General features: G+C 43.9%; 1 non-coding gene across 1 annotated transcript; it reads left to right on the top strand.

Moving 5' to 3' along the window:
• The first annotated feature begins 2,048 nt into the window (after positions 1-2,048).
• On the top strand, positions 2,049-2,122 carry Trnas-cga (transfer RNA serine (anticodon CGA)). Its single transcript has one exon. It is a non-coding gene; the product is annotated as a tRNA-Ser (tRNA).
• Positions 2,123-10,881: the final 8,759 nt, after the last annotated feature.

The following is a 10,881-nucleotide window of genomic DNA, read 5'->3' as shown; positions in this document are numbered from 1 at the left end:
CGTTTCAACAGCGCAAATTAATGTGAGCGTGAGATAAGCTATTGAAAATTAGAAGCGCTGTGTTGAATGCAACATGCAAACGTACATACATTGTGAGGTGACGGATGTCATTTGTGTGTTGGAGTTACATACTTATTGCACTTGGTCGGTCAGTACAGGGACGATTAATGCTGAGCGTGGATGACGCTTGAGTTGTCCGGTGATGTCCCATATTCGCTCGATTGGAGGCAGATGTAGTGATCGAGCAGGTCACGGCAACATAGTGATACTCTGTAGAGGACGTTGAATTACAATAGCGGTATGTGGATGAGAGTTATCATACTGGTAAATGCCCCTGGAGTGCTGTTCATCAATGAAAGCACAGCAGGTCGAATCACCAGAATGACGTACAAATTTGCCGTCAGCGTGCGTGGGATAAACACGAGAGTGCTATAAGAAATCGCATCCGAGATCATAACTGCATTTGTAGATACAGTAGGTCTAGCACGCAGACAGGTTGGTTGCAAGTCCTCACCTGGCATTCTACTACCCAACACAGGGCCATCACTGCCATCGAGGCTGCACCAGCTGTTATCAGAAAACACAATAAACTTCCAACTTCCATCCTGCCTCCAGCGAGCTCTAGCTTGACATTGATAAAGTCGCAAATAGCGGTGGGTTGGGGTCAGTGGAATGCACGCTAAGGGTGTCTGGATCAGAGCTGTAATCGATTTGTAACAGTTAGCTGTGTCACTGTGGTGCCACCTCCTGCTCAAATTGGTGCTACAGATGCAGTGCGATGTGCCAGAGCTATACGAAAAACACGATGGTCTTTCCTCTCATTAGTTCCACGTGGCCATCCGATGTCCGGTCATCTTGTGACCGAATATTCTCGTAACTACCGCTGCCAGCAATCATGCACAGTGCCTACATTACTGCCAAGTCTTTCCGCAATACCGCAGAAGGGTCATTCAGCTTCTCGTTGCCCTATAACACGACGTCGTTCAAACTCAGTGAAGTGTTGATAACGGCGTCTTTGTCACCTTAAATGCGTTATTGACTAAATCAACTCACCACGACCAATCTCAACCGTTACAGCGTGTATTTCGACAAACCTGATTGAAACACTTTTAATGCGACTGGCCCGAAATTTGTATAGACATCATATTTCACAAGTAGATATACACCTGCCTGCTTTTGTTTATGTGGCACAACTCTTTCTAGTGTTGTGTTTTTTCCGTCGGTGTAGCATCACCAGTGGTGGACAAACATTGTACTACAGATAGACCTGATCAGCCAAAATGGTCACCTACTCCTTGGCAGTAATGCGACCTTGCGAAGTAACCATGGGGTCCAAGAAATACCACTATGACTGCCTATTCGTCACTCCGCCATGTTTCACTCATGGGACGTAAACTCACCCAGAAGATAGAAACAGTGTGAAACTATACTCATCCGAATAAATGACTTCGTTTCATTGTTTCATATTCCAGATTTTATGGCTTCAGCATCACGTTTTCTTTTTACAGGGATTTGGAATTCCAGCTCGCTCTGGAATTCTCTGCTTCTAGGGCTCCTTGTTATTTTCGTGCTGAAATGCTTCTCGAGTCAGACACTAAGTTCTACACTGAGTTTTGCAGTTGTTGTTCCTATGTTTTTCGTCACAGTCCTCTACAATGACTCCAGAATGACATTTTCACTCTGCAGCGGAGTGTGCGCTGATATGAAACTTCCTGCCAGATTAAAACTGTGTGCCCGACCGAGACTCGAACTTGGGACCTTTGCCTTTCGCGGGCAAGTGCTCTACCATCTGAGCTACCGAAGCACGACTTACGCCCGGTCCTCACAGCTTTATTTCTGCCAGTATCTCACAGCGCACACTCCGCTGCAGAGTGAAAATCTCATTCTGGAAACATCCCCCAGGCTGTGGCTAAGCCAAGTCACCGCAGTATCCTTTCTTTCAGGAGTGCTAGTTCTGCAAGGTTCGCAGGAGAGCTTCTGTAAAGTTTGGAAGGTAGGGAGACGAGATACAGGCAGAAGTAAAGCTGTGAGGACCGGGCATGAGTCGTGCTTCGGTAGCTCAGATGGTAGAGCACTTGCCCGCGAAAGGCAAAGGTCCCGAGTTCGAGTCTCGGTCGGTGCACACAGTTTTAATCTCTACAATGACTGTTCGTCACGATCAGTCAACAAAAAATTTCGCCCACGTTTTGGCTTAGCAGATGACGTTTTCCCTCTTTACCTGCTGTCACACGTCCTACCTTGGTATCTACACGGTGAGTGTACTAATGTGTGGAAACTTAGCTTAGCAGTTAGCGTGCAAATGGATAAAACATCTGAACTGTCTTCTCAATCCCAGGGTGTCAAAGAGGCATTCTAAATAAACATGAACCTGGCCCTGTAATTCAACTAATATCAGGTGCGGATCGTAACAAAAATCATTAGAAATGCTGCTGTCACGTACCTAGAATGTATGAATAAATAAAAGTGAAAGTTTGGGATCTATTCTAGACAGACAAAGCCGCGCGGGATTAGCCGAGCAGTCTCAAGCGCTGCAGTCATGGACTGTACGGCTGGTCCCAGCAGAGGTTCGAGTCCTCCCTCGGGTATGGGTGTGCGTGTTTGTCCTTAGGATAATTTAGGTTAAGTAGTGTGTAAGCTTAGGGACTGATGACCTTAGCAGTTACGTCCCATAAGATTTCACACACATTTGAACGTTTAGAAAGACAAACCTTTTTTATTCTTTGTTTTTATTCTGTTGCTTTCAGGGGTCAAGTGATAAACAGCAATCATATTCAATTACTTTTGAAACTCAGTAACAAAATATTTAATTGAAACTTCCTGGCAGATTAAAACTGTGTGCCGGACCGAGACTCGAACTCAGGACCTTTGCCTTTCTTGGGCAAGTGCTCTACCAACTGAGCTACCCAAGCACGACTCACGCCCTGTCCACACAGTTTTACTTCTGCCAGTACCTCGTCTCCTACCTTCCAAACTTAACAGAAGCTCTCCTGCGAACCAGTTGGTAGAGCACTTGCCCGCGAAAGGCAAAGGTCCCGAACTCGAGTCTCGGTCCGGCACACAGTTTTAATCTGCCACGAAGTTTCATATCAGCGCACACTCCGCTGCAGAGTGAAAATCTCATTCTGGAAAATATTTAATTTTTGGACATATTGAAAGGATGATTATTGAAATAATTATCTCTACACAACGTTTTTCTTGTCACAGGAAAGAATCACTATTAAAAATCCTCATCAGCTCATTTAAATCTACATTGTCATAGCTGGTCAGTGCACTGAGTTGGTGGAGAATAAATTTACTTCTTGAACCAACAAAAAAAACACTCTTGTGCTCAATGTGAGGGTAGGTTAGTGTCCTATATTGATACTGAATGGTCAAAGCGTGCACAAGTTGGAGTGAGCACAATCTCGACTCGACGTTTACTGTGGCCTAATGGGCACCAAGCGGTATCTGCTTGATCTGGATTGTTAATTCCCTACTCTGCCCTTGACTGAATTCACTCAGTCCCAACTGTCCTGCGTTCCATAGAATGCTAATCTTTCCCTAGTCGAAATAATGGCTATTGCACACTCGCTATGGGTTGGAGCCATGTGCACAATTTCTCTGCTCGCAAAAATTCTCGCAGTAATAATTGACTACTGTTTTGTTATCTGTCGCCATGACACGTGAAGCATATCATCCTTACTTTGCAGAAAGCAAAGCTCTCAACGCCCTCACTTAATTCCACACACTTGTGCGGACTGCCGCAAGACGAGAGAGAGAGAGAGAGATATTTTAGGTCTCAAAATGCTTTTATATAATGGGGATCTCCCCACCGTGTCGCGTCTGCATTGCCAAGTATAGCTTCAGCCAATCACCGTGTCACTAGAGGTGAAAACATTTTTATTTTTCTTGCTGGGTTGCAGCCTAGCAATGTTAATAATGTGCAGCCACTTACCCTCGGTCCTGGCCTTATTTACGTTAAAAGGAATAATGTATTGTTCTGGCCTTAAACCCTTTCTGCGTTGAAGCTCGCCGTTCTCTTGATTAATGGGAGTTTTACAATATCATTAACCACCAGCATAGTTCGTCTCCAAAATGCGTTTCACTTTAACTTGTTTCTTCATTCCAGTCCATATATTGTTAGATATTGTTTTGTTAGTTTTCAGTACATGAGATTAACTGCGATTGCCTTTGTTGATATAATATAATTATAATTTTCTGAGGATCTAACACTGTATGGACCTGTCAGTATGGATCATGCTCATGTAAGGTTCATAAAATCTGGACGCCTTACACGGAAGATCGTGTAAATCTATGATACGGTGCCTTTTGAAACACCAAACAATTCTGTTCCCTTGGTTACGGAAACACCCACGATGTGAGCACAAACAATTTTCCCCATGTTCGGATTCACTTAGCTCGAACATAATGCATTCACAACTACACAGAAACCTATTCTGAACACGTCCGACGCTTGTAACATATTGATGACATTGGACAGGTGCCGTTCGGGGTCACATGCAACAACACAACGAGCAGACTTGTCTAACATCTGCATTTATCTTGGTTCAAAAAATGGTTCAAATGGCTCTAAGCACTATGGGACTTAAAATCTGAGGTCATCAATAACCTAGACTTAGAACTACTTAAACCTAACTAACCTAAGGACATCACACACAGCCTTGCCCGAGGCAGGATTCGAATCTGCGATCGTAGCAGCAGTGCGGTTCACAATTATCTTGAAGCATGTATTCCTCGCACTGTTTTCATATTTTTATCCAACCCCTGTATGTGGCGACGGGGAGACAATCAGTGCCTCGAACATTTCATTCTACGTAACTCTCGAAGATTCCTCTCGTAACAGCAATTAAAAATAAGGGAAAGAGAAAGAAATTTGCAGTTTCTGTTTAATCAGAAACTGATCAGGTGACAACATTGAAAGGTCTCTGTTGGATTCCTTTCATGTTAATTTCTTAAATATGTTGTCATTTACGGCATAAATTCCTCTTCTAAATTTACTGTGGTGTTTCTGACTATCTGGGAGGAGACTGAGCGGTGGAACCTGTTACTTTTACACATAAAAAAGAACGATCTGTCACACTACTACACTTTAAAACACAGTTTATATGTAATTCATGCCACACAGTCTCATACGGAACCTGCATCCGCTTTCTTTTATATACTGTGTATGATAAGATACTGCCATCCCCCGTCCCTTCTGTGTGAGCGGATGAATGAGCAAATGTATTTCTAGTTGCATGCCTCAGGGTAGCAGACAAGCCTGTCTGCTAGAGAACAGTAGGACCAACGTCGGAACAGGTAGCTACGCTTTCTAAAAGCAAAGAGGTTTCTATCATTAGTATGGTCCTGTCCGTCTCTTGTCATGTTGGTATAGGAAGCTGCCCCTCTGGCCACTTCCGTTTGTATTTGTGAGCCACCCTCAGGAAGGGACCAGGTCAGTCTGTCCGTGGCGAGCGTCTGAAGTGGTAAGATCTCCGGCTAAGCGCGTGTCTGCTAAGTCCGAAGGACAATGGATTTCTTAAGTTCAGCCTTACTGAAAATTTAATCACCTTTATTTCAGGTTTAGCTCTAAAATATCTAATGTTATCTTAAATTGCAACGCAGTGTATTTCGAGTGTGAAGTTCAGAATATCTTCCAGTAGTTGCTTTGTCACTACTTTGTGAGTAAAGTGGAACCACGTGTTGATCAGTAACTCTAACTAAGATCATCAATCTTAAATGCGAATGTGCGTGAGATTATAACGTCTCGTCTTGACAATATTTTTCAATATAGCAACTTTTCTTTATGTTCAACCCACGTGGGGTGTACTTTGTGAGACCAGTACCACGTGCTTATACAATTGTTTGACCCATCAGGTTAATAATAAGACGATAGTAACCAGTTCGAGGTTTTTCTTTAGTAAATTGCGTTTCGATGTAATTTATTTTAATTATCAAAATTATTGTGGAGTTACACTCTTTGTGTAAACCAAGTTGACCACGTGAAGCATGTGGTGTAAGCATCAAAGTAGCCCTCTGCTATTCTTTTCGGGAAGATTTCACAGAGAGTTAGTATGAATTTAGTATATCAGTATGTGGTAATTTCATGACGGACAGGATTGCGCTACGAACGTAACTTCTTTGGGTGAAAATTGAATCGGTTGGTTGTGGTTAATTTCCTCTTGCATATGTTTCAACGTTCTTTGTGTGTTATTTGTGGATGCAGTGTTGTATGCAGTCTCCCCATCTTGGCTCCATATTTGATGCGTTCCATAAGATTACAAAGTCACATTTACACAATCCTAAATAAGGCCCCATAGTTATGAATCAAGTTTGATATGCTGAAATTTTAACGGAACAATGATCAATGTTAAAATAAATGTCCAAATATAAACTGATTTATTTCTTTTTATTTAAATTCTCTTATATATATATATATCTCACCGGTTGTCGTATGACTATTAAAAGATTATAATTAATGTTAGTCTGGTTGCGAATTTGGTAAGCTAGACTGGATACCTGGTGAAACAGTTGCGCAGTAATTCAAGGTTAACTTCCCCAGACAGCTCACAGCTTTAAACCGCTTTTATTGTCTATCAGCACCGCTTTCATAACAAATTAATGCAACAACATTACAACATGACCAATTAATCACTGAGAAACAGCTAAATTTTCTCACAGTGTGGTAGCGCAGGTCTTAATATACCGAAAAAGAACAAGTACGTTCTCTGTTCCCTTCGCCGGTATTCCTTACGCCATTACATCCTTGCCACTGTCATTGTTTTATATTTTGAATGAGGTATTGTTTAGTTGGGGATATTATAATATAAATCTGGGATGTCATTTCGTCACAAGCCACTGTAAGAAAATGAAAAACAAAATCAGTACTTCCTTCAGACTCTCCTCAATGCACAATGTTGCAGGAAGACGAGCGTTTGACGAACAAATGTATGAATTCAGTGTTACACAGTTCAGTCACATTAATGTGACCGCCGCCTACGTCGAACGTCAACGTGCGATAGCCAATCACAAATGGCAGGTGGCAGCACTATCAACGGAGGGTATAAATTATAAAGCGTGTCTGGGGACGTGAAAAACAGTGCACTCATTGCACGGAGCTATTTATTGACGTCCAAAAGACATGATTATTGGCCTTCGGGCCAAAGATGGAAGTACGTTAACAGTTTGTGCGCCGTGGTTGCTATAGTATACTCTGCATGGCAAAAAGCGCTATCCAAAAACAGCCCCGAGGCGACTTTGGTGCACCACGGGCCATAGATGACTGCAGTGAACGACGGCTTCGGAGATGTCTACGAAAGAATAGACATGCGGCTGCTGATTATCTGACCGCCCACATGAACCAAGGGGCTACCAAAAGTGTCTTTGCAGCGACCCTTCAGCGAACATTGTTTGCTGTGGGCCTTCGTAGCGGATGCCTGGTGCATGCACCCATGCTGACTTCTGTTCATGAGTGACGAAAGCCGGTATTTGCACACCGGTACTGCAGCTGGACATCCACTGAGTACCAGCAGGTGGCATTTTCAGATAATGACATTTTCCGCACCATCGGAGAGATGGCCGTTGGCGTGTAAGATGTGGAACGTCTGAATGCAAATACGCCGGAACAGTTGTGGTTTGGGGAAAGCTTACGTGGCATTCCCTGGATTATCTCGTCATTCTGGAAGGCAGACAGGATCGACACAAATATATATCTTTTCTTGGGGGCCATGTTTACTCCTACATGTAGTTTGTTTTTCTTCGAGACGATGGCATCAAATAGCAGGACAATGCAACGTGTCACTCAGCTCCCAGTGAACACCATTGTGCGAAGAGCACCAGAATGTGTTTACCGTACTTCCCTTGAAACGAAACCACCCTGCCCCGGATTCAAACCCGAACGGGAATCTTTGGGACGACTTCGACCGGGCGGTTCACACCATGGGTTCTCATCTGAGAAATCTAACACAGCTGGCCACGGCACTGGAGTCGTCAAGGCTACACACACACTACTGCCCATTAAAATTGCTACACCAAGAAGAAATGGAGATGATAAACGGGTATTCATTGGAAAAATATATTATACTGGAACTGACATGTGATTACATTTTCACGCAATTTGGGTGCATAGATCCTGAGAAATCAGTACCCAGAACAACCACCTCTGGTCGTAATAACGGCCTTGATACGTCTGAGCATTGAGCCAAGAGAGCTTGGATGGCGTATACAGGTACAGCTGCCCATGCAGCTTCAACATCATACCACAGTTCATCAAGAGTAGTGACTGGCGTATTGTGACGAGCCAGTTGCTCTGCCACCATTGACCAGACGTTTTCAGTTGGTGAGAGATCTGGAGAATGTACTGGCCAGGGCAGCAGTCGAATATTTTCTGTATCCAGAAAGGCCCGTACAGGACCTGCAACATGCAGTCGTGCATTATCCTGCTGAAATGTAGGGTTTCGCAGGGATCGAATGTAGGGTGGAGCCACGGGTCGTAACACATCTGAAATGTAACGTCCACTGATCAAAGTGCTGTCAATGCGAACAAGAGGTGACCGAGATGTGTAGCCAATGGTACCCCATACCATCACGCCGGGTGATCCGCCAGTACGGCGATGACGAATACACGCTTCCAATGTGCGTTCACCACGATGTCACCAAACACGGATGCGACCATCATGATTCTCTAAACAGATACCTCGATTCATCCAATATAATGACGTTTTGCCCTTCGTGCACCCAGGTTCGTCGTTGAGTACACCATCGCAGGCGCTCCTGTCTGTGATGCAGCGTCAAGGGTAACCGCAGCCATGGTCTCCGAGCTGATAGTCCATGCTGCTGCAAACGTCGTCGAACTGTTCGTGCAGATGGTTATTATCTTGAAAACGTCCCCATCTGCTGACTCAGGGATCGAGACGTGGCTGCGCGATCCGTTACAGCCATGCTGATAAGATGCCTGTCATCTCGACTGCGAGTGATACGAGACCGTTGGGATCCAGCACGGCGTTCCGTATTACCCTCCTGAACCCAATGATTCCATATTCTGCTAACAGTCATTGAATCTCGACCAATGCGAGCAGCAATGTCGCGATACGATAAACCGCAATCGCGATAGGCTACAATCCGACCTTTGTGGAAATCGGAAACATGATGGAACGCATTTCTCCTCCTTACACGAGGCATCACAACAACGTATCACCAGGCAACGCCGGTCAACTGCTGTTTCTGTATGAGAAATCGGTTGGAAACTTTCCTCATGTCAGCACGTTGTAGGTGTCGCCACCAGCGCCAACCTTATGTAAATGCTCTGAAAAGCTAATCATTTGCCTATCACTGCATCTTCTTCCTGTCGGTAAAATTTCGCATCTGTAGTACGTCATCTTCGTGGTGTAGCAAATTTAATGGTCAGTAGTGTACCTGTCGCTATCTTCCATAACCTTGTTGACTTCTTACACGTCTCACAATTCTCGTGATCCCTCTGCAAAAGGTGGTTCCGGCTTTTGACAGTTGGTCACATTAATGTGACTTGACAGTGTATATATCTGTACAAGTCAGAAGTGCATGACGGAGTCTACTTTCTAGTACTGCACGTATCAGAATTTCTTACCGTTGAATTTGCTTATAGAGAAGCCTACGAGTGCACCGTAATTATCTAACCATGTCTTGGCAGCCTCTAGAGGAGCGATACGTAGTGTGTCATACCATATTCCTGAACTCCTCATTTAGTAATTAGTCTTGAGGCTTCGTAAGTAGGGTTTCATGGAATAACTGGCGTCTGTCTTCAAACGTTTGCAGTTCAGGTTTTCCAGGATTGCTGCGACAGTATCCACGCGTCAAATAAACCCACGACCATTCGTGTTGACTCTCCGTGTATACGTTCAGTTTTACCTGTTCGTCTTACACATTGCAACAATATTACAGGTCGGCTCCAATAAAAATTTACACTGACTGCATTTTACGAGTATCCTCGTTATGGACCGATGTCGGCCAACCTGCTTTACCTACGACTGAGAATGTTATGGGGGCATTTAATTTCACGTCCTTACAAACCGTTACGCTCTGGTATTTGAATAACCTGATTCAAGACATGGGTCTTTGATATTGTTGTGGTATGTTACTACGTTATTGCTTATTGTAAAACGTAGAGTTTTACGTTTCTGCTTAATTTGTAACAAGCTGCCTTAGCGCTCTTTCGAAATCTTATACAGATTGAGTGTATACGCACACCGAACAAAGAATTCATCACCTCTAGAAAAATCATCATAAGTATAATTTAATATCGAATAATAGCGCCCCTGTACTTGACAGCTGTCTGGATTCGGTTAGGAAGTGAACCAGAAGGTTGTGCAGGTACGTCGCGTTCAGGTTAAGACATTCTCTGAGGATCTGATGGCACAGTGAGGCGTAGCGCCGTATAACGATCCTGCCTTGGAGGCGGTTAAGTGGGTGATGTGTCTCAGAGCTGGATAGTGACAGATGGTGACGCGAGACTGGACCCGCACGTAGTTTATATATCAGACGATAGAGGGCAATATTGGATAGGGGGACTGTGATTTTAGTTTCGATTGTGCCCACTAGAGTGCACTAAAGTAATAGAATGTTTTTCATAAACTTTTCTAGTATTTTCATAAAGTTGAGAGGCACCCACATGCCTTGCTCATACTATGGCATCAAGCAGTCAGGCCTGCAAGATGAGTGGTCTGCCAAGCGAGTGGATTCATTCTTATTTATCGAGTAACATGAACTCTCGTACTCACAATTAAGTTACAAATTATCCTCCTATATGAATAATACGCAACGGAAACGCACATCTGACTATCAGTAATTTACAGAGCTCTGACTGTTCACTACGCACTGGCAATACCACTTTTTCTTTTATTTAACGGCTTTTATCAACACGTGGCC

This window comes from Schistocerca cancellata, chromosome 2, assembly GCF_023864275.1.
Source record: "Schistocerca cancellata isolate TAMUIC-IGC-003103 chromosome 2, iqSchCanc2.1, whole genome shotgun sequence".
Classification (NCBI taxonomy): domain Eukaryota; kingdom Metazoa; phylum Arthropoda; class Insecta; order Orthoptera; family Acrididae; genus Schistocerca; species Schistocerca cancellata.
This window is presented reverse-complemented; position numbering and strand designations above follow the sequence as displayed.